Genomic DNA, 26,359 nt, shown 5'->3' on the forward strand with positions numbered 1-26,359 from the left:
AAGAAGATATGCTGCATTTTCTTGGCAATACTTTCTCCCACAATCACAATCTTTTAAATACAGGATCACACGAGGATTAATCAAGTCATTCTTGAAACTGGCTTTACAAAGCAATATTTCCTAACAATAAGAAAATCACTAGCAAAGTGCTATACAGGAAAAACATGCTTAAGCATTACCTAACCATTTCATTCTTCATAAGCTCAAATGGACTAACAAAGAGTGCCTTCATAAGTTCCCAAGAAAGAATTGCTACAAAGAGTTGATTCAAGAATTACTCTACTTCCAAAAATCAAACAAAATCAGAATTATAAAAAAAAAATTATGTCCGAAAATGCATTTTAGGATCATTATATTGTTTTTCGAAAATAAATTTTCAGTATATTGAAAACGTTTTTGAAAATGAATTTCCGGTAACTTTGATTCACTTCCAGAAATAAGTTTCAGGTAAATAAATTATATTTTTGAAAATGAATTTTCAAAACTTACTAAATCAGTCCAGATATGTATGTGTGCCTACTTTCACATTCTTCTGGAAATTTGTTTTCGATAGTCTATTCAGAAAAGAAAAGAAGAAAAGGGTGTGAAAGATAAAAAAAAATAATTGATTAATAGATATTTAAGTAATTTTATTAAAGGATAAATTTTTTTAGATATGTTAAGAAGAATTTAGGGTACAAACAGTACCACTCGTCGTCTATAAACTCCTAAACAATTGGAATTCAAATGTCTCAGACCCCATTCGGATAGTCAGTTACCTCCATCGAAATGCAGCTGTTATGGTTCTCAACTGTACTGGACATATGTTTGATTGCCAAAGATTAGTACGATTTGATGATTTTGGTTGGATTAGAGCTTCCTTTTTCACTAACCATTACTTTTTTTTTAGTGAAAATTTAAGTTTCTACTACACCCTTCTTTTTCCATTTTTACTTCAAGTTTCTTTTTTTTTTTAATTTTTTTATGCCCTTAAAATGCATAAACGAATATGTCCTTGCACTTTTAAACTTTGGTTTGGCATTTTTCATTATTTATTTAATTATTTATTTGTTATTTTATTTTTTTTTTCTAATTTAAAGTTTTTAAAATTAATTTGTTACAATTATTTAAAAATTAATTTATATAATTATCTAATAAATTAATTAATAATTATTTGACATAAAAATAATTTTATTAATTTTCAATTATTTGTTAAGTTTATAAACACAAAATATTCATTATACACTAATTTTAATCTAATATTCTTAATTTCATTTTTTTTATTATACTTCACCTTACGATCACTACTATATTTGAATCAAAATAAATATTTTATTATTAATTTTAATCTCACTATTATCATAATTAATCTCACTATCACCATTATTTTTATCACCTTACAATCACCACTATATTTGAATCAAAACAAATATTTTATTATTAATTTTAATTTCACTATTATCATAATTAATCTCATTATCACCGTTATTTTTAATCTCATTAAAATTAATTTAAACACCCCTTACATTCACTTTTATTCTTTTTACAACTTTATTCCCTTCAAAAAAGTAAACTACAATATTATAAATGAAAATAAATCCACAAGTCTATGTAAAATACCCCCCTTATTTTCGTCATGAATCAATCATGTTTGGAATATAAATTTATAAATCAAAAACGTGAAATTGTAAAACAATTTTAAAAAGTGTAAAAAACGAAAACACCTAAAAAAAGACAGTTGAAAAAATTTTGATAAAATCTTGAATGCCTCAGTCATTTTCATTTTTCTCAGCCAACCCCTGTACAAGACCTACCGTGAAAGAAATACAAATTGAGCAACCCAACAATGGGGAGCTTTGTATACTTACTCTTGTACCATTACAACAAAGCCTGTTGAAAGGAGACTGTGAATTGGATTGTACAAGTAAGAAATACTTTTTTTTTTTTCATTTTTCTTCTTTTTCTTTTCTTTTTCACCCATCTGGCATGGTAAGATTAATATACAACAAACCCAACAGTCTAAACAGGCAACTGATACAGATTATACAGTTATAATGGCTGCTAAGCAAGCAGTTGAAGATCTCCTGCGTTTTGAGCCCCAGCAAATATCCAATTTAACAATCTTTCTCTTGGTCCCAAGATAACCTCGACAATTTGAAGCACAACAGCACTTCACTTCTGGTCCAAATTGCACAAATCTACAAAACCGAAAGCTGAAATAAAAATTATAATAATAGCAAAATTTATGTACTAATATTTTTTTATTTCTAAAAGAAGGGATCAACTAGAAACTACTCCACATCTACAGGAAGGAGCCTAGTATAATGCCATACCAAGTCATTTTACAGTATTTATGATTACGGTTGAGGGATCCACTCCAGATTCCAGAATGCGATGAGAAGTTGCCTTCACAAACTATGAAATCTTATACATTCACTTCTATCGTGTACCAATCCTTTTTAAAAGTCGTTTAACTAGCTCTTCTAGAGCTTTGAGCAATAGGCAACTTACAAGAATCCAAGACTAGTGTTTGGTAAAAAGAGATGATATAACATTTTTTTTTGGTAGAGAAGTCACAAACAACAAAACATGGGATTCTTTTTTGGCCAGAAGAACAAAAATTGGATTTAAACTACATAGTAATGCAACAGAAAGGATGAGCTTCTTTAACGGCAAAACAAGGCAAATTAAACGGTACACCTTGACACATACAATAAACTCAGCATTTTCCACCAAGTGAGATCATCAACAATGATCATATTGCACCATTTGAGCACTATCAAATTTGATATTAGAGTAACATTTTATGACAGATCTTTGAAGAACTCAAATACCTGACATCATTAATTGCACATTAGATAAAGACTGTTGTTTTCTGTTATCTTCTATCGGTGTTTTCACCTTGGGGCAATTTGTAAGAACCACAAAACTAGGATTCAGTTCTGTTCTTAAGGAGAATAGGGGAATAAGAAAGACCCCTTTTCCTAAATTTCTAATGTGATGATTGAAATTGCCAATTCTATTCTTTAAGGAGAATAGAGGGATAAGAAAGAGCTTTTCTCATAAATTTCTGATGCGATCATTGCAAGTTCCCGTGCTATTGACCTACCCAACAAGTATTAAATGAAGCTAAGGGATCTGCTATCCCATTCAGAAAAACATCAAAGATGCAAATTCAAATCAACACAAAATTGTTTAAATCATGTCTAGATAAGCTTTCAAATCCCCAACCCTCTGAGATGACAATATAGTAAAATCTAACCAATTTTCTTGGGAACACATTCACAAAGGAAAAGGTAATAACAATCTAATCCATGCAAGGTTAAGTCTATATCACGCATCAGATAGCTATTAATTGCGATACACTAGAAACAAAAAAATGGCTGCAATTTAGGCTGTGCAAGCAGTATTGAGACCTATGCATACCTGTAGTCGTATGTCAGTGGCTCATCAATTTGATTGACCGAGCAGCAAACACCCCCACACGTGTCTCCCCTTCAACTTGCCTAACAGGTTAGCAGTTTTAAATGGTTAAAACCAATTATTACCAAAGAAGGTTCTACATAAAAAATCCTGCCAATACACATGATAAACACAAGAACTTGAATGTTTTGATGGGAACCATAGGAAAATATTTATTTATAGTTAGTTATAATTTTATAATTTATATATTTATATTGGTATTTTTAAAATTAAATATTTATATCTTTAAAATTAAAGATAAATAATTAAGATAAATAATCTTTTAATTATAAGATTAGTTTTTTAGAAAGATTTAATTTTTTAGTTTAACTTCTAGTTGTTGTATATAAACCTAAGGCTCTTGTATAATTTTATATGAACAATTTTTCAATATACATTTAATTTTTACACTAATTTATTTTTTAGTTTTTTTCACATGGTATCAGAGCTTTAAGCTTTTTTTGGAAAGCAAAATTTTCAGCCTTCATTGCTGATTTCTATTTTAAGCCTTCATTGTCGAATCATGTTTAGGCCTTCATTGTCAAACCCTTTCAAAGAAAGATATCACTACCACCCAATTTGAGGAAATGTCAACTGAAAAAATCACTGGAATACTACAGATGTCTCGAAAACAAAGAGAGTTCGATAGGAAAAAGATTGAAAAGCTGATAAACTTATTGAAAATCCTTGAAAAGCCTACTATGGTATGTTCTTTGGGTAAGATCTCTAATTTAGGTAAAGCTTCTGGTTCTCATAAATTAAATGTCTCGATTAAGCGTATTACGAGTTCTTGGGTCATTGACTCAGGGATCACAGACCATATGACACATTCCTTACAGAAGTTTAGTACATATACCATGTGTCCTGGTAATAAGAAAATTGTCATTGCAGATAGTTCACTTACTACAGTAGCAAGATTAAGAGAGGTTCAAGTTAATCCCTCGTTTGTTCTAAAAAATATTTTTCATATTCCTAAATTGTCTATTAATCTGATATTTATACAAAAATTTACCAGAAATATGAATTGCAAAATGATTTTTTGTCCCTCTTATTGTGAATTTCAGGATCAAATTTCGGAGAAGATAATTAGACTTGCTAAGAAGAAGAATGGACTATACTATCTTGAAACATCAAATAACACAAGTAATATCAAGAATAATTTACCTTTGTCATTTCTTTCTGAAAAATCTTTCAATAAAGACAAAATCTGACTTTACCGTTTTCATCTTTGACATTTTTTTTTTGGAACTTTGAGTAACATGTTTCCTTCTTTGTTCAAAAGATTAAATATCGAAGATTTTCATTATGATGTTTGCGAATTTGCAAAGCATAGACGTGTCTTTTTCAATTAGTAACAAAAGAAGTTTTACTCTCTTTTACTTGATTCATAGTGACATTGGGGGTCCTTCTATAATTTTTAATATTTTTTATGTAAAATGATTTGTTTCATTCATAGATGATTGTACCAGGATCTCTTAAGTTTTTTTACTTAAATCCAAATCATATGTGAATAGTATATTTTTAAGCTTCCAAAATATTATCAAAATCAATTTAGAGTGAGAATCAGGAGATTTAGGTATGATAATGCAAGAGACTACTTCAACCAAAGTCTATCCACCTATTTTTAAAAAGAGTGGTTATCCATGAGTCATCTTATGTTAATACTCCACAACAGAATGGAGTGGTAGAGAGAAAAAACAACCATTTACTAGCCACAACCCGAGCCTTTTTTTTTCAAGCAAATGTACCTAAATCTTACTGGAGAAAAGCTATTCTCACTGCTACACACATTATAAATAGGTTACCTTCAAGGGTTTTGATATTTAAAACTCCTATAGAACTACTCTCACAATTTTATCCCAACCTCAATACCACAAAAAATCTCACACCTAGGATATTTGGTTAGACATCATTTGTTCATGTTCACAGTTATAATAAGGAAAAGATAGATCCAAGAGCAATTAAATATATTTTTATGAGGTATTCCTCAACTCAAAAAGGATATAAATGCTATCATCCTCCAACCAAAAATTTTTATATGTCTGTAAATGTCACTTTTGAAAAAAGTAAACCATTTTTTACTCAACCTTATCTTCAAAGGGAGACTTCATTCATGAAAAATAAGAATAAATACTTCTTTTTGCTTGATTTGTCCCCTTCTTCAACATTTACACCCATTAATTTTTTTGAGTTGAAACTTGTTTCTGGTAACACCAAGTCAAATACTGAATTTGAGTCTAAACCCATTCCAAATACAAAAGATGTGATAAAAGATAATATTATTATTGATTCTATGACAAAATTACAGGTGTACTTAAGAAGAAAAATTTCAAATCCTGAACAAATGCTAATCCAAAACCTGATCCTAACTCTAGAAATAAGGTAACTACAGGTTTTGACTCTGTTTCTCAAAATGAGCATGAATATCCTAAAACTATAACTAATGATTATGATCTGCCTATTGCCATTAGAAAAGAAATCAGAGAATGTACTAAGCATTCACTATACCTAATCTCTAATTTTGTATCATTTGAAAAATTCTTCCCATCCTACAAAAATTTTCTTGTAACCCTAAACATTATTTTTGTTCCAACTACATTATCCGAGGCATTATCCAACGAGAAATGAAGGTAAGCCATGAAAATAAAAATAAAAACCTTAGAGAAAAATCAAACATAGAAACTAGTAGAGTTGCCTAAAGAAAAAAAATCTAGTGAGGTGTAAATGGGTTTTCACTATAAAATATAAAGCAGATGGTACTATTGAAAGGTATGAAGCCAAGTTAGTGGCTAAGAGCTACATTCAAACCTATGAAGTAGATTATCAGGAAACCTTTGCTCCAGTTGCCAAGATGAATACAGTTAATATTTTGTTATCATTGGCTGCAAATTACAATTGGCTGCAAATTACAATTGGCAGCTTCAACAATTTGATGTAAAGAATACTTTTTTACATGGTGATTTGGAAGAAAAATATATATGAAGGTTCCATCGAGATTTGAAGGCCATCTAGAAGCAAACAAAGTATGCAGGCTGAAAAAGGCTTTATATGACCTTAAACAGTCTCCTAGGGCTTGATTCGAGAGATTTGCCAAAGTGATGCTAGCAATGAGATATAAATAGAGCTAAAGAAATCACACATTATTTATTAAGCACTCTGATTTAGGGAGAGTCACAGTTCTATTAGTGTATGTTGATGATATAATTGTAACTGGAGATGATAAAAAAGAGAGAGAGTCTCTAAAACAGTGTTTGGCTAAAAAATATGAGATAAAAAAGCTAGAAAGATTGAAGTAGCTCACTCACGACATAGTATCTTCATCTCACAATAGAAAAATGTGATGGATCTTTTAAAGGAAACAAGGAAGCTCGCATATAAACCTGCAAATACTCATATAGATCTTAATCATAAAATTGGAGAAGCTAATGAAGATATTGCTGTAAATAGAGAGATGTATCAAAAATTAGTTGAAAGACTCATTATCTCTCACATACTAGACCTGATATAGCATATGCTGTGAATGTGATAATTCAATTTATGCATAGTCCTAAAAAAGCACATCTACAGGCTGCCTGTTGTATATTGCATTATTTGAAGGTCAATCTTAAGAGAGGTATCTTATTCAAAAGAAATTTAGGGCTAATTCTAGAAGTATATACATATGTTGATTATGTAGGTTTAGTAACTGATAAAAGATCCACCTCAGGCTACTACACTTTTTTAAGTGATAATCTTATGACTTAGAGGAGTAAAAAACATAATGTGATGGCAAGATCAAGTGTTGAAGCAGAGTTCAAAGCAATAGCTCAAGGAATTTGTGAACTACTATGGTTAAAGATTATCCTAGAAGAGTTGAAGATCAAGTGGGATGGACCAATGAGACTCTACTGTGATAACAAGTCTACAATAAGCATTGCACACAATCCTGTGCAACATGACAGAACAAAACACATTAAAGTAAACCGACATTTCATAAATGAGAAACTAGACAGTGGGTTAATTTGTACACCTTATGTATCAAAGGTCAACTTGCAGATATGTTGATAAAGATCTCAGCAGTGCAACATTTCAAGAAATTATTTAAGCTGGGAATGAAAAACACCTATTCACTAGCTTGAAAGGGAGTGTAGGAAAACACTTATTTACAACTAATTATAATCTTGTAATCTATATATTTATATTTGTATCTCTAGAATTAAGTATTTGATCCCTAGAATTAAAGACAAAAAATTAAGATAAACAATCCCTCAATTATAGGATTAGTTTTTTAGAAAGATTTAGTTTCCTAGTTTAACCTCTAATTAGTTGTATATAAACCTAAAGTTTTTGTATAATTCTGTATAAACAGTTTTTCAATATAAATTCAATTTTCACACTGATTTATTTCTTAGTTTTTTTCTAAAAAACATAAGAATCTAAGTGGCACTATAAAATCTGCTATAGAAGTCTAAGAGTATGAGAAGCAAAAAGAATTGTGAAAATAAATCAGCTAGCCAATGGGCCAAAAAATCTAAACTAGCTATTATATTCCCCACTGAGAGTTTTGTAATTTCTTATCAACCAAATGCTAGCAGAAACCTGCCAAAGAAACTGTTGATCCCAAATATGGGATACTGCATGAAGAAAGACATGAGAAGATAATGCAGTTAACAACATTTAGAATTATGAGAAAACACTTATTTACAGCTGGTTGTAATCTTGTAATCTGTATATTTATATTTGTATTTCTAGAATTAAGTATTTGTATCCCTAGAATTAAGGAAAATTTAATTTCCTAGTTTAATCCCTAGATAGTTGTATATAAACCTAAGATTCTTGTATAATTGTAGAAAAGCAGTTTTTCAATATACATTCAATTTTCACATGGTATCAGAGCTTTAGGCTCTTCTTGGAAAAAAAAATTTTCAGCTTCATTGCTAACTTTTTTAGGCCTTCATTGACGATTTTTTTAGGCCTTCATTATCGAATCCTGTTTAGGCCTTCATTATCGAACCCTTTCAAAGAAAGATATCACTATCACCCAATTTGAGAAAATGTTAACTGGGAAAATTACTGAAGTACTACAGATGTCTCAGAAACAAAGAGAGTTCAACAAGGAAGAGATTGAAAAGCTGAGAAACTTATTGAAAATCCTTGAAAAGCCTACTATGATATGTTCTTTGGGTAAAGTTTCTAGTTCAGGTAAAGCTTCCAGTTCTCATTGATTAAATGTCTCGACTAAGCCTATTACGAGTTCTTGGGTCATTGACTCAGGAGCCACAGACCACATAACACATTCCCTACAAAAGTTTAGTACATATAACCTGTGTCCTAGTAATAAGAAAATTGTTGTTGCTGATGGTTCACTTACCACAGTGGCAGGATTAGGAGATGTTCAAGTTAATCCTTCGTTTGTTCTCAAAAATATTCTTCATGTTCCTGGATTGTCTACTAATCTGATATCTATACAAAAACTTATCAGAAATATGAATTGCAAAGTAACTTTTTATCCCTCTTATTGTGAATTTCAGGACCAGAGTTTAGGGAAGATGATTGGACTTGCTAAGGAGAAGGATGGACTATACTATCTTGAGACATCAAATAACACAAGTAGTATCAAAAATAGTTTACCTTTGTCATTTCTTTCTGAAAAATCTTCCAATAAAAATAAAATCTGGCTTTATCATTTTCGTCTTGGACATCCTTCTTTTGGAACCTTGAAAAACATGTTTCCTTCTTTGTTCAAATAATTAAATGTTAAAGATTTTCATTGTGATATTTACGAATTTGCAAAACATAGACGTGTGTCTTTTTCAATCAGTAACAAAAGAAGTTCCACTCCTTTTTACTTGATTCATAATGACATTTGAGGTCCCTCTACAATTCTTAATATTTTTGGTGTGAGATGGTTTGTTTCATTCATAGATGATTGTACTAAGGTCTCTTGGGTTTTTTTACTTAAATTCAAATCAGATGTGAATAATGTGTTTTTAAGCTTCCAAAACATGATCCAAAATCAATTTGAAGTAAGAATCAAGAGATTTAGGTCTAATAATGCAAAAGACTACTTCAACCAGAGTCTATCCACCTATTTCCAAAAAAAAGATTATCCATGAGTCATCTTGTGTTAATACTCCACAGCAGAATGGAGTGGCAGAGAGAAAAAAAAGTCATTTATTAGCCACAACCAGAGCTTTTCTTTTCCAAGCAAATGTACCTAAATCTTATTGGGGGGAAGCTGTTCTCACTGCCACACACATTATAAATAGGTTACTTTCAAGAGTTTTGAGATTTAAAACTCCTATGGAACTACTCTCACAATTTTATCCCAACCTCAATACTACAAACAATCTCACACCTAGGATATTTGGTTGTACATCATTTGTTCATGTTCACAGTCATAACAGGAGAAAGTTAGATCCAAAAGCGATTAAGTGTATTTTTGTGAGGTATTCTTCAACTCAAAAAGGATATAAGTGCTATCATCCTCCTACCAAAAAATTTTATGTGTCTGTAGATATCACTTTTGAAGAAAATAAATCATTTTTTACTCAACCTTATCTTCAGGGAAAGACTTCATTCATGGAAGATAAGGATAAAGACTTCTTTTTGCTTGATTTGCCCCCTTCTTCAACATTTACACCCATTAATTCTTATGAGTCGAAACCTGTTTCTGCTGAGCCCAAGTCAAACATTGAATTTGAGTCTGAACCCATTCCAAATACAAAAGATGTGACAAAGGATAATATTATTCTTGATTCTATGAAAGAATTACAGGTGTACTCAAGAAGGAAAGTTCCAGATCCTGAACCAGTGCCAGTCCAAGAACCTGATCCTAACTCTGAAAATAAGGTAACTACAGTTTTTGACTCTGATCCTAACTCTGAAAATAAGGTAACTACAGTTTTTGACTCTGTTTCTCAAAATGAGCATGAATCTCCTAAAATTATAACTAGTGATTATGATTTGCCTATTGCCATTAGGAAAGGAACCAGAGAATGTACCAAGCATCCACTATACCCAATATCTAATTTTGTGTCATTTGAAAAATTTTCACCATCCCACAAAAATTTTCTTGTGAGCCTAAACACTATTTCTGTTCCAACTACATTATCCGAGACATTATCCAGTGAGAAATGGAGGCAAACCATGAAAATAGAAATAGAAACCTTAAAGAAAAATTAGACATAGGAATTGGTAGAGTTACCTAAAGGAAAAAATCCAGTGGGGTGTAAATGGGTTTTCACTGTAAAATACAAGGCAGATGGTACTGTTGAAAGGTATAAAGCCAGGTTAGTGGCTAAGGGCTACATTCAGACCTATGGAGTGGATTACCAGAAAACCTTTGCTCCAGTTGTCAAGATGAATACAGTTAGGATTTTGTTATCATTAGCTGCAAATTACAATTGGCAACTTCAACAATTTGATGTAAAGAATGCTTTTTTACATGGTGATTTTGAAGAAGAAATATATATAAAGGTTCCACCGAGATTTGAAGGTCATCTAGAAGCAAACAAAGTATGCAGGTTAAAAAAGGCTTTATATGGCTTTAAACAGTCTCCTAGAGCTTTGTTCGAGAGATTTGCCAAAGTGATGCTAGCAATGGGATATAAACAGAGTCAAAGAGATCACACATTGTTTATCAAGCACTCTGATTCAGGGAGAGTCACAGTTCTATTAGTTTATGTTGATGATATAATTGTAACTGGAGATGATGAAAAAAAGAGAGAATCTTTAAAACAGTGTTTGGCTAGAGAATTTGAGATAAAAGAGTTAGGGAGATTGAAGTACTTCCTAGGAATTGAAATAGCTCACTCACGGCATGGTATTTTTATCTCACAACAGAAATATATGATGGATCTTCTAAAGGAAACTGAAAAACTTGCATGTAAATACCCCTATAGATCCTAATCATAAAATTGAAAAAGCTAATGAAAATGCTGCTGTAAATAGAGAGATGTACCAAAGATTAGTTTGAAGACTCATTTATCTCTCACATACTAGACCTGATATAGCATATACTGTGAGTGTAGTAAGTCAATTTATGCATAGTCCTAAAGAAGTGCACCTACAGGCTGTCTACCGTATATTGCACTATTTGAAGGTCAATCCTGAGAGAGGTATCTTATTCAAAAGATATTTGAGGTTAATTCTAGAAGCATATACAGATGCTGATTATGCAGATTCCGTAACTGATAGAATATCTACCTCAGGCTACTGCACTTTCTTAAATGGTAATCTTGTGACTTGGAAGAGTAAAAAACAGAATGTGGTGGCAAGATCAAGTGCTGAAACAAAGTTCAGAGCAATGGTTCAAGGAATTTGTGAACTACTATGGTTAAAAATTATCCTAAAAGACTTGAAGATTAAGTGAGATGGACCAATGAGATTTTACTATGATAACAAGTCTGCAATAAGCATTGCACACAATCCTGTGCAACATGACAGAACAAAACACATTGAAATAGACCGGCATTTCATAAAAGAGAAACTAGACAGTGGGTTGATTTATACACCTTATGTATCAATCAAGGGTCAACTTGCAGATGTGTTGACTAAAAGTCTCAGCAGTGCAACATTTCAAGAAATTATTTTCAAACTGAGAATGGAAAACACCTATTCACCAGCTTGAGAAGGAGTGTGGGAAAACACTTATTTACAGCTGATTGTAATCTTGTAATCTGTATATTTATATTTGTATCTCTAGAATTAAGTATTTGTATCCCTAGAATTAAGAAAGATTTAGTTTCCTAGTTTAACCCCTAGATAGTTGTATATAAACCTAAGATTCTTGTATAATTGTAGAAAAGCAGTTTTTCAATATACATTCAGTTTCCACAAAAATCACCGTCTAAAGCTTTTCAAAATTTTAGGAAAAAAAACAAACGAGGGAAAAAAACTATTGGTGCTATTCTCCAAGCGCATTCCTAAAACATCTAACTAAAGTAGGCTAAAGGAATGTCACAGAAAAATCACAAGGGTATTTCCTCTATTTAGCCAACATCCAAACACAGAAAGAAACATTGGCATTATGTTCTCATCCATTCTCTTTTTACACTTTTCTCATAGCTGGACAGGTGCTTGGTGCAATTTGCAAAAAAATTTTTAAGGCATATAAATCTAAAACCACGGACAAGTATAATAGCTAGGGACATACATACGGAGTTTCCATACCATATTTGCAATAAAAGCTTTAACTCATAATATAATGCTTTCCAATCTTAAGAAACCATAAGCTTTTACAGATATTTAACAGTTAAAACATATTTAATAAAAAAAAAAAAGAGCAATATCATTAATACCAACCAATTCTCCAAAACACAATTGGGATTGCAGCTGTGATTTAGAAAAAGAGATGCATTCCCTTTGAAAGTTGCATCAATTGTGAAGTCTTTTCGAATTTCACACATGTAAAAGTTGTTCATCCCTTTGAATTTCATGTCCCAAAGCCTCTGTTCACTCTGAGCACCATCAATAACTGCAAAGAATGATAGTTATTTAATTAGCATTCAGCTCTTAAATAAAGAAAAGGAAAGAAGAAGCTGTGAGGAAGCCTTCCATAAACATCAGATGGTGAAATTTGTACTTATTCTCGTTATACATATGAAATTCCATAGTGCAATCAGGCAAGTGGAACAAGAAAGGTTCTTTGTTTCTTGGTAAAACCTGGAATATTTCATTAGTAAATAGACAATGACAACATATTTTTTATGTCTAACTGTCAAACTGATTGCATCTATGCCTATACCAGCATCAAAATGGTTAGATTTAAGACTAGACCAATGTTGCTCCTAAAGATACAAGCTATAAAATGTTTCATGGGTCTATGTCATCCAAAACTTTAGACAAGTTAACCGGCAACATGTAAATAAGAAAGTTTATGCATGATTTGTGACTAAGAGTAAGTGAAACTGTGTTCTGAGAATATTGTTAACTAACTCCAAAACTATAATTCATTTGCAGTGCAAAAAGAAATACACCCCCCTTCCACCAAAAAAACACTTTTAGCACTTCATGAATGTCCACTGCTATGTAGTGTCCACGAAAATTAAAAATACTAATAATAATAATAATAATAATAACAAACCCTTAGGCATGGAGTGGTAAGCAACAACTATGTAAGTTGAATAATATCATGTGGGATGTGGGACATAGAATAATTATAAAATTATGATTTTTCATCCATAGAAGTACAAGGCATCATCTAATTCAATAAATGATTAATGTCTTCAGCTGATATTATACTTATGTAATAGAGAATGATACAAATTTTAAAGGAAAAATATATTCAATAATTTTCTATGAGAATTTTTAGTAGATCTAAAATGCTCAGGAACAAATTACCAATCAAGTAGAATTTCAGAAAAAGGTGTGCATGGAGGGGGGAGGAAGAACAATTCATTTAATACACTAGCATAGATGATCATTTATTAACCTGTGTTAAGCAAAATAGAGAAAGATAAATCATAAATACCCGCATACACAATCCTCAGAGCAAGCAGAACTACAACTTTTGCATCCAATATCATCATCGGCGTCATAACACTTCTTCTTCACTAGGTAAACATCTAACTTCTTTTAAGGCAGTTTAAAAAAAAAGTATATTACAACAGTCATTATAATGAAACAAAATTTGCATTTGCCAAATTGGAAATAGCATTCAACATCTCAAAAGGACAAGACATAATTGAGTCCTTATAATTCAACTATCACAACACATTATGCTTGGCCATCTTATTACCCATATCTTAGGTGGAATAAAAAGAATTTGTTTAACATCGGACAGCATTATTTATTAGCAATGTCCATTAGCACATTAAAAACAATATTTCTTATTTCTCATTCTCTTTTAACACATCCCTAATTATTTTAAATGCAAACATATTTGGAAAAAAACTTAAAACATGTACATAGTTTGGGCATTTGTTCAAGTTTGTTTATTCTAAAATTTAAGAAAACAAACTACAAAACTTAGATTTAGGTTTAAAAAGTTAATCAGGGCGATTGCAGGGTATATACTAGAATATAAAGAACTCTTTTTTCTTCTCAATCAGCAATAAGTCATAGTGATAGAAAGCAAAACTATATTAGCAAAAAATCTTAGCTAACTCTTTACTTGTTGGAATACAGAGCACAGCAACAATCATTAGTTTTGTAATATAATACTATCATCAACTAGAATTCTCTCGATTATTTCTACTTTTACAGGGGGTAATGATAATTAGGCATCCACCATCAATGCTTAAATAAACAAAGGAAAGGCACCTTTCAACAACTAAATATTGCAGACATCAACAAAATTCAAGCAACCAAAATTCATTACACAGCTTGCCAAATCTTAGTCTTAAGTTGTTTTAATTCTTTTTATATCATGGTTCAACCTAATATTTCTACTAAGCATGCAATATGAAGGTAAATATATGTATGACAAATTACATTTGCACACAATACTGAACTCCAAAGTATTCATATTAATAAGAAATTTCTCAAAAAAAATCCCATTTATAAACTATTATTAAAGACAATGTGCATTATAGGTCATGGAAAGAACTCCAGTTCCAAACGGAAAAAAACTTTGACAATTAATATTTGTTTATATTTAGTATGTACTTAAATAAGAAAGTCAAGCTAACTTTACAAGCCTGTGATGCAATCATTCAACTCAAAAACTTGAATTTGGTTTAATATAGTGATGAAATTCTTAGGATACTGCACTTCATGTGGACATATAGAGGTGGCTCCAATTTATTCTCCATTAATTCTCTACATATCAAGTCAAGCTTGAACTCCTCATCCACATAAGGTAAAGGCAATTGACAGAAAATTTCCTAAAATACAAAGGATGGAAAAAGTTAGCCAATTAAATCTGGAGTCATTGAGCATATTTGACAGAAATCATTAACTGTGACCAAAAATTTTTCAAGAAAATGGACAGATGAGTTGGCATGGTATAGATTATTATTTTATCCTTGAAGATTCTGGTGATCTTGACAATCTTGTAGAGATTCTCGTTGAAAACCAACTTGACTAGGTGTGATCAACAACAACAATTATAACAAACTCCTCCAATAAACTTATAAGAAATTAACGACATAAATAGTATTTTCTATACATTCTTTGGAAAAACCTTATCAAATTCAGATTTTCAAGACACAAACCAGAAAATTATTTGTTTTCCAAGGGTTGTCCAAAGTAAAGAAGTACATCAAGGTATCAAGTCAATCTAACGCTTAAATAGAACAATACACAGGCAAAAGCTAATTGTTGCACAGATAGACTGCAATCTCTCCCCCCCCCCCCACCTTTTCTAGTAAATGAAGTGTGAAGTACAACATACACTCTCATTATGGCATATTGGAAGGCTTCAATTTATAACAGATAATAATAAATGAACAATGCCAGAGTATCAAGACATTTCTGTCCCAGACTTGAAAAAGTTATCTGATAATACTGCCTTCTTTCCCATAAACATATATTAACAATTTATACATTAATAAATATCACATAGAGGAAGTTTATACTAAATAAATTGAACAATTTCACTATAAACTGTGCAAAAAATATCTGACCTCTACTTCAGTTGCTGGAACTGCATGCTGCTCATTCAATAAATATGTCAGTCCTGTCAGCCAGCCTAATCAATAGAAAATAAGAATGGAGAGATAAACCTCAAGATAAAACACAATGATACAATAAACCAGCAAGTAGCCTGACCAGGAAAACTAAATCATAGATCAATCCATCCTTTACAATAACTTTCTGGACTTGAAAACTTTTATAGGGCCGCACGACATCAGGCATAAGCAAACACACAAGCAAAAGAAGCTCAAACTCCATAATGAACAAGGGATTCTCACATCTCAAATTTGAGAAACAGAAAAGATTTGATATGTTGCATGCAATTTTTAGCCTGCTGAACATGAATACGATCATGGATCAGGTTTCGAATCACAGTTAGTATTGGTGAGCTAAGAGTGGACAAACTCTAACTCAATCCTTCAGGTCATGCATTTAAAAATGTCTCAAACTCTCATATGAGTCAAAGAACTTGCAACACCTAGAGTTCTATCAACTACATAACAATTGAAATCTTGCATCAAATTAATAAAATAAAATTTGGGTCCTGCATCAACTACGCCTCTCTTACACCTATAACATTTTTCCTAGGGTAAGATTTCTTTAGTCTCAAACTCTGGTATGAGTCAAAGAACATAGATAATTTTGTAAAATTTAATAAAATTTCAAGGCACCTCTGTGTGTAAGAGAGCAAGAAGGGAGGAACTTAAAATCATACTCGCCATCTAAGTATATCAAATTCATTATTTGATAGATAAATGTATAGACTTGAGTGTAATCAAGTAAGTCATATTTCAAGAGCTTAATCTCACAATTTGTGCTAAATTTGAAATCAAATCCCTCCTTTCAAATTCAAATTCCAAAATACAACCTTAAGTTTCAAAAATAATTAATAAACCATATCTATTCATATTTCAAATATTCCACACATATGGATGGCTAGTTTGCAAGTCAATTACTAAAAAGTTCACTGGAGACATAAATTTCAAAGTTGTATTCCTGAATTGGTATAGATTTAGGTATTTAGCAAAAATAACCAAAACATGACCTCAGAAAAGAAAACAAAGAAAGAAAATGCAATTTGTGGAAAAACTAATAAATAAATCTGTGTGAAAAAGTAAGAGGAAAAACTGAATGTATATTGAAAAACTGCTCATTAAGAATTATACAAGAAACTTAGGTTTATATACAACTAAATAAGGGTTAAACTAGGAAAGTAAATCTTCTTAAAAACTGATCCTATAATTGAGGGATTATCTATCCTAATTTTTTATCCTTAATGCTAGGAATACAAATACTTAATTCTAGAAATACAAATATAAATACATAGATTACAAGATTACAACCAGCTGCAAATAAATGTTTTCCCACACTCCCCGTCAAGCTGGTGAATAGGTGTTTTCCATTCCCAACTTGGAAATAATTTCTTGAAATGTTGCACCACTGAGACTTTTAGTCAACATATCTACAAATTGACCCTTGATTGATACATAAGGTGTACAAATTAACCTATTGTCTAGTTTCTCCTTTATGAAATACCGGTCTGCTTCAATGTGTTTTGTTCTGTCATGTTGCACAGGATTGTGCGCAATGCTTATTGTAGACTTGTTATCACTGTAGAGTCTCATTGGTCCATCTCACTTGATCTTCAAGTCTTTTAAGATAATCTTTAACCATAAGAGTTCACAAATTCCTTGAACCATTGCTCTATACTCTACTTTAGCACTTGATCTTACCATCACATTCTGTTTTTTACTCCTTCAAGTCACAAGATTACCACCTAAGAAAGTGTAGTAGCCTAAAATGAATTTTTTATCAGTTACCGAACCTGCATAATTAGCATCTGTATATGCTTCTAGAACTAGCCCTGAATTTTTTTTGAATAAAATACCTCTCCTAAGATTGGCCTCAAAATAATACAATAAACGATAGACAACCTGTAAGTGCACTTCTTTATGATTATGCATAAATTGACTTACTACACTCACTACATATGCTATATCAAGTCTAGTATGTGAGAAATAAATGAGTCTTCCAACTAATCTTTGGTATACCTTTTTATCAACAACAGCATCTTTGTTAGCTTCTCTAATTTTATGATTAGGATCTATAGGGATATTTGCAAGTTTACATGTGAGCTTCCTAGTTTCTTTCAGAAGATCCATCACATATTTCTGTTGTGAGATGAAAATATCATGTCGTGAGTGAGCTACTTCAATTCCAAGGAAGTACTTCAATTCTTAGGAAGTACTTCAATCTCCCTTGCTCTTTTATCTCAAATTCTCTAGCCAAACACTGTTTTAGAGATTCTCTCTCTTTTTCATCATCTTCAATTACAATTATATCATCAACATACACTAATAGAACTGTGACTCTCTCTGAATCAAAGTGCTTGATAAACAATATATGATTTCCTTTACTCTATTTATATCTCATTGCTAGCATCACTTTGGCAAATCTCTCGAACCAAGCCCTAGGAGACTGTTTAAGGCCATATAAAGCCTTTTTCAACTTGCATACTTTGTTTGCTTTTAGATGACCTCCAAATCCCAGTGGAACCTTCATATATATTTCTTCTTCCAAATCACCATGTAGAAAAGCATTCTTTACATCAAATTGTTGAAGCTGCCAATTGTAATTTGCAACTAATGATAACAAAATTCTAATTGTATTCATCTTAACAACCGGAGCAAAGGTTTCCTGATAATCCACTCCATAGGTTTGAGTGTAGCCCTTAACCACTAACCTAGCTTTATACCTTTCAACAATACCATCCGCTTTATATTTTACAATGAAAACCGATTTAAACCCCACTAGATTTTTTTCTTTTAGGCAACTCTACCAGTTCCCATGTCTTATTTTTCTCTAAAGCCTTCATTTTTATTTTTATGGCTTGTCTCTATTTCTCACTAGATAATGCCTTGAATAATGTAATTGGAATAAAAATAGTGTTTAGGCTCACAAGAAAATTTTTGTGGGATGGTGAGAATTTTTCAAACGACACAAAATTAGAAATTAGATATAATGGATGCTTAGTACATTCTCTAGTTCCTTTCCTAATGGCAATAGGCAGATCATAATCACTAGTTATAATTTTAGGAGATTCATGCTCATTTTGAGAAACAGAGTCAAAAACTATAGTTATCCCATTTCCAGAGTTTAGATCAAGTTCTTGGACTGGCACTGATTCAGGCTCTAGAACTTGCCTTCTTGAGTACACTTGTAATTCTTTCATAAAATCAAGAACAATATTATCCTTTGTCATATTTTTTGTATTTGGAATGGGTTTAAAATCAAATTCAGTATTTGACTTGGGCTCAACAAAAATAGGTTTTGACTCAGAAGAATTAATTGATGAAAATGTTAAAGAATGTACAAAGACAAATCAAGCAAAAAGAAGTCTTTATCCTTATCTTCCATGAATAAAGTCTTCCCCTGAAGATAAGGTTGAGTAAAAAATAGTTTATTTTTTTCAAAAGTGATTTATAAACATATAAAATTTTTTGATAGGAGAATGATAACACTTATACCCTTTCTAAGTTGCTGAATACCCTACAAAGATACACTTAATCGCTCTTGGATCCAACTTTCCTCTGTTATGACTGTGAACATAAACAAACTATGTACAACCAAATATCCTAGGTGTAAGGTTGTTTGTGGTATTAAGGTTAGATAGAATTGTAATAGCAATTCCATAAGAGTTTTAAATCTCAAAACCCTTGAAGGTAACTTATTTATAATGTGTGTGGCAGTGAAAACAGCTTCCCCCCAATAAGATTTGAGTACATTTACTTGAAAAAGGAAGGCTCAGGATGTGGCTAATAAATGGCTATTTTTCCTCTCTACTACTCCATTCTGTTGTGAAGTATTAACACAAAATGACTCATGCATAATCCCTTCCTTTTGGAAATAGGTGGATAAACTCTGGTTGAAATAGTCTCTAGCATTATCAGAATTAAATATCTTAATTCTCACTCCAAATTGATTTTGAATCATATTTTGAAAGCTTAAAAACACACTATTCACATCTGATTTAGATTTAAGTAAAAAAATCCAAGAGACCCTAGTACAATCATTTTTGAATAAAACAAATTATCTTGCACCAAAAATAAATTGTAGAAGAACCCCAAATGTTACTATAAATCAATAAAAAAGAGTAGAACTTCTTTTGTTACTAATTGGAAAAGACACACGTCTGTGTTTTACAAGTTCACAAACATTACAATGAAAATCTTCGATATTTAATCCTTTGAACAAAAAAAAAACATGTTTCTCAAAGTTCCAAAAGAAAGATGTCCAAAACAAAAATGATAAAGCCAAATTTTGTCTTTATTAGAAGATTTTTCAAAAAAAAATGACAAATGTAAACTATTCTTGATATTACTTGTATTATTTGATGTCTTAAGATGGTATAGTCAATCTTTCTCCCTAGCAAGTACAATCCTTTTCCCCAAACTCTAGTCCTAAAATTCACAATAAGAGAAATAAAAAATCACTTTGCAATTCATATCTTTGGTAAATTTTTGTATAGATATCAAATTAGTAAACAATCCAGGAACATGAAAAATATTGTTTAAAACAAACGAAGGATTAACTTGAACATCTCCTAATCCTGCCACTATAATAAATGAACCATCTACAACAACAATTTTTTTATTACTAGGACACAAGGTATATGCACTAAATTTCTGTAAAGAATGTGTCATATCGTATGTGGCTCCTGAGTCAATGATCTAAAAACTTATAATAAGCTTAACGGAGACATTTAATCCATGAGAACCAGAAACTTTACCTAAACTAGAGACCTTACCCAAAGAACATACCACAATAGACTTTTCAAAGGTTTTTAATAGGTTTCTCAACTTTTCAATCTCTTCTCTATTGAACTCTCCTTGTTTTCCGAGACATCTGTAATACTCCAATAATTTTATCAGTTGACGCTTCTTCAAATTAAATGGTAGTAATATCTTTCTTTGAACTGAAATAAGTCTTAAGATATAACCAAAAATGACCCTTAGCAATGAAGGCTAAAGAAGGAAAAAATAGAATGGCTATAAAGGCGTTAACAGGGTTCAACAATGAAAGCCTAAAATAAAAATCAGCAATGAATGCTAAAAATTTTGCTTCCCAAGAAGAGTCTAAAGCTCTGATAACATGTGAAAAAACTAAGAAATAAATCTACGTAAAAAAGTAAGAAAAAAAACTGAATATATATTGAAAAACTACTTATTAAGAATTATACAAAAACCTTAGGTTTATATACAACTAAATAAGAGTTAAACTAAAAAACTAAATCTTCCTAAAAACTGATCCTATAATTAAGGGATTGTCTATCCTAATTTTGTGTCCTTAATTCTAGAGGTACAAATATAAATACATAGATTACAAGATTACAACCGACTATAAATAAATGTTTTTTCACACAATTAAATAAAATTTTATTTAAGATAGAACCACAACCATGCAACCCACATCAAATAAAGACTTTATCAATGGCACTTGAAGGCAGCCTTGTCATAGTAAATAATAATAAAAGGCTAAAGGCCAAAAAAGGACATATCTGATGAAGGAAGAAGAAATTGACCTTATCTAGCCGCCAATTAGTTGGATGCCTCCAGCAAATTGCTTTCCCTGGTTTGTCCTTCAAATGAATCACTACATCCAGCCACATGGAGCACTTATCATGAGATGAAATTGTACAACGTACACATCGCCATTGTAATCTCTGTCTGCAAATGAAGCATACCTATTCATTGAAGATGCCAAGTAGACAAGCAAAACTGCAATAATAATTATGAAGACGTTGGCAATCCTCACATATATCACAATGATATAGGACAAAATAAGTAATAATCATAAAGGGGGTTGTCAGAAAGGCCAGTATCAAGAACAAGCATCAAACTTAAACATTTTCAGATGTCTGGTCAAAACTAATACAAAAAGTTGCTTTCAGTTTCTGCAGATGACATCTCAGATCATATCTCTATCAAGAGATATGAGCAATAAGCTTTAATGATTACACCATAACATGAGTCTACTATCACAGAATCATTAAAAATTTACGGTTTAGTCCCAAGAAGAAAAAACTAAGAAAACATGTAACCCTTGAGCAGTAACTAAATTATGTTTACTGTAAGGCATACTCAACACCATGGGAACAATAAGGAATATAGAGAAAATAGCCCAGGCAGACTTTTACCAATCAACAATAACAACATAACTGAAATACTAAGAAAATAGTTGTTAAGAATGTACACACAAAAACAAAAAGTAACAAGTCAAAGGAAAAAAAAAAAAACCATGGTTCTACCAGTTCTTCCTGTTTAGGCAAGAAACCTATATATGTATATATGAATATCCACACCTCTCTGTTTTTCCCTTCTCTACTTTGCAAATGACCAAACACAGTTTTGCTGGATAAAAACAAAGAACAGTACAAGGATGTAAAAGCCATTGAAAGTAAAGAATAAATTAGCAGATGCAAGTATTACATGCTGCGGACACCGGAATTTTTTTTGGGTTAGACATCTTAAGACTTTCTTTGGCACATATTTTGTTATAAACTGCTTGACAACCACGAACTGAACAGACCTCTTCCCCTGGATAGATGAGCTTATGGCAATGGATTCATTCAACCTGAGATGAATTTTCAGCACAAAATGAAAGAAAAAAGAACAAAAACAATAAACAAACAGTCAAATATTTACAAGCTTATCACAATCAAAGGATATTATATTCACAATTAGAAACACAATTTTCTCCAAAAAATTAATACAGAGAATAGAAACAAATAGGTAGTAAAATCTAGCAGCACATAACACATGCAAGTTTAAAAATAATGAACATAAGGTGCCTGGCTTTTGCAATCGTATTGTAACTGCTGATGTCACTGTTAGCAATGTATCAGAAAACAAACTCAACTCTTTGAAAGAATATGCAGTACACTTCCTTCTCTTTATCTGATAAGTAAACTCTATTGCAAGGAACAAAGAAACTAATTACAAGCAAGAAATTGGGAGGAATGAATGTTAGCACCCTCACGATAGAAAATTTTAACTGAGGGAGATAGTACTTAACCTCAAAAGACTCCAGGTACAATTCACAAAATTAAAGGCTTAAAACATCATAAACTTTAAGGAATAAGGTTCATGTATGATGACAATTTCTTGCAGCATTCAATCTGAAATCCAAATGGTCCAAGGCACAAAATATGTAAAAATATTCCTATGATCTTTACCACCTTAAGTAGAAAAGATACACATTTTGCCTGGAAGTAAAGAAAGTTCCTCTGATAAAGAAAATCCCAGGAACCCAAACTAAACAACAAACTGAGTGGCAAAACGAGATAACTAAAACACTTATTTTGCACACCCCACATTGCATGATGCAGTTTCTGCTAAACTAATTTTCCATTGATCGTAAATCTCTAAAACTCGCTTATACAAAGAAAGTGTTACACCCATTTACACTGACAATGAAGCCAACTCTCTTGAACGCCCAATCAATGCATGCCCAGCTGCCATGCCACATCACCTTACCATAGAACAGGCTCACTTCTCATCAAGGAAAGGCTCACCCAACACCTCTAATGATGTCCCATCAAGGCATCACTTTAGAACTAAACACTTGACCTCCAACTTGTCTGGAACCATTACATGCAGCCCACACTTATCTTGGATCATTAAATGTAGTTTGTAGTTGCCAAAGTGGACTCTCCTTGAGCTCCACATAGACTCACCATCAACTGTCAATTGTCTCACTCAAGCCACCACCCTTTGTCTCATATAGAAGGTAAAGAAGAGACTCAGGTATGCAAGGCTTAAGCATTTTCCCTCCATCATAGCTCCCTCCACACACCTCATCTTCTTCCTCTCTTAACCTAAAATACCTCACTGACATGAGAGTCAAAATGCATCCTGGATAACTAACTCCGACACCCCCTAATCGTACTGTCTAGCTGTTGGTCTAGATCATTCTATCTTCAACCTCAAACCAGTTTCCATCTAGCTAAGACACCCAAAAACACCATCAACAAAAAGCAACTATAAAGAACCAAGTAACATATCCTCTTCACTAGCAAGAAACCACCAACTAACATCAAGGAGTTCGTAAGGAGAATTTAACAGTAAAGTTTTAGCAAGCTAAATGTCCATCCAATTATCATATGGAAATTACAAAAATATTTATAATCTCTCAAGAAATATTTAGACAAACTTATTTACACAATTTTAATCCCCCTATCCACAAAAAAGAAACCTGATAAAGTATTGGCTGCTATCTAGATAGGTTCCTAACACCAAGACTGTATGTAAGTAAAACACATAAAAGCACTTTTATCTTTTATGGTAAATGGGAGGGGGGAATGCATTAAGACACAAAAAATTGCAACTATACTCTACATTATAGTAATTGTAGATAAATTTTTTTGGTTAATTGTAAATGTACCAAATGAACCTCATTCTCAATCATTTGAATATAACACGAATGCAATACACATACATCGATTTAACCCCAAGACCAATGACAAGATCCTTTCTCTTCAAATGTTGTAGAAAGCTTAACTTGACGGTTCGGATATGGAGATAGTTAAGATTCCTTAACTTTTCTACAAAATACATGAGTACCCCCTCATAGTCCAAAACATTACACCATTTCAACTTTCTGTCGTAACCTCATCATACTAGTCAACTGTCCTAAAATTTACCATGATTATCTTTAATACAAAATGAGCTGGCACCTGCTTTCTTATTGGTTGCATTAAGTGCACCTCATAAACTAATATAAATGACACATGGGTCTCATTTGGCAAACATAAAGCTTTCTATAACAGATCTCCCTATCTCACTTATCTATTCTCCATGTCTTTTTTCAACTTCAATTCCTAGTTCCAGCTCTGCTTCATTCTTTCTACTCTCAATCTCCCTTCCCTAGTTCCTATACATTACTTCCATTCTATTTCTAATATCCTACTTCCTACCTCTCACAGCATTCAATAATCCAAGTTCTGCTTCAATCCTCCTTTTGCCACATCCACGTCATTCCTGATCACGTGTTTGCCACATCCCCTCACCATATACCTAAAGGAACATAACAATAACTTCTTGGACAAGAGCAAGAATAAAATTGGCACATAATTAGCATCAAATGTTATCAATCTCAGAAATCAGTGCAAAAAACAAAAATAAACCATTAACTCTAAAGTGGCTACATTTTTAATGGCAAACAAAACAATCCCACACCAAATAGGTCAGATATCAGCCATCTTCAGAATCACCTTACTAACATATCTATTTCCCAGGTTCCTTAAATTTAATTTAAATAAAAATTTCTTATCTTACGTTTTTTCTTTCCCACAAATTCTAAGTAATTGAAGATAAACCATGTAATTGAATTGCCAAATTCTCCAAGCAACAAAAGAAAAATCCAAGAAAAACTCAATTTCTTTAACTTTAACTGTGTCACACACCTTCCAACAACAATTTCACCTTTTACAAATTTCAATATTTTTTACTTACGTGTTTTCTGCCCTTTTCAATAAACCAATTGATAATTAACGAATAAAAATTACAAAATTCAAACTTAAATTCCATTTATTTTCGCAGACACTTTCCTAAAACTAAACAGCAAAAGAATCAGGAAACAAGAAAGACCAATACCAATTTCTTAGACCCAACGAGAAATGGAAGAAAACAGCGAGACTCAGGAACACCAGATTCCATCTTCCAATGAACCCAATCACTCAAATAATCCCCCAAAACTATACCATTAGAACCCCTCTTCGCTCGCTTCAAAACCCTAATTCCATTCCCGTTGCAGTCCCCGCCTTTGTGGACCAATCTCTGGTCCCAATTGCAGTTTACGGGTAGGGTTTTGAAGGTGTCAGGCCCAAAAACATCGGCGGGATTGGCAGAGTCAAGAGAGAGAAGCCTCAAGTTAGGGCAACGAGAGAAAGATTACAATGAAGACTGAGAAAGATTTCCAAGGTCTGGCATTTCACTTTTCAGTAAAAAAGTTTTTTTTTTTAAATGGAAGAAAATGAAAACCCCAGATTTTTTATGAGCGGAAGAGAGGTAGGGGGAATTGTTTTTTTGGGCGGGAAAATTTAAAATTTGGGAATGGACGTGAATTTACGAGATTGCCCTGCAGTAGAGTTTGTTAGCAAGTATGTTAATCTTCCTTTTAACCTAATGGTAATTTAATTTTTTGGGATGAAAAATGGGTATTCAGTTTCAGGATGAAAATAAAAATGAACATGGTTTTAAAAATTTTTATTAGATACAAAAATAAATAATATAATATTTGTTTTATATCCGTATTTATATATTTTATATATATACATTTTTTTTTTGTTATTGAGTAATTA

The 26,359-nt window shown here is 31.9% G+C and overlaps 1 pseudogene across 1 annotated transcript; it reads right to left on the reverse strand.

The window, feature by feature from the left end:
* Positions 1 to 1,668: 1,668 nt before the first annotated feature.
* On the reverse strand, positions 1,669 to 26,065 carry LOC111298966 (histone-lysine N-methyltransferase ASHR3-like; annotated as a pseudogene). Its single transcript, XR_016330011.1, has 10 exons — positions 25,653 to 26,065; positions 22,488 to 22,632; positions 21,586 to 21,742; positions 15,990 to 16,054; positions 15,131 to 15,248; positions 13,895 to 13,988; positions 13,022 to 13,086; positions 12,727 to 12,898; positions 3,406 to 3,485; positions 1,669 to 2,177 (listed from the first exon to the last, which is right to left on the reverse strand). The product of XR_016330011.1 is annotated as a histone-lysine N-methyltransferase ASHR3-like (transcript).
* Between the last annotated feature and the right edge of the window lie 294 nt (positions 26,066 to 26,359).

The sequence above is a fragment of the Durio zibethinus genome, chromosome 18, assembly GCF_047325235.1.
Source record: "Durio zibethinus cultivar Kanyao isolate XHJ-2024 chromosome 18, ASM4732523v1, whole genome shotgun sequence".
Classification (NCBI taxonomy): Eukaryota; Viridiplantae; Streptophyta; class Magnoliopsida; order Malvales; family Malvaceae; genus Durio; species Durio zibethinus.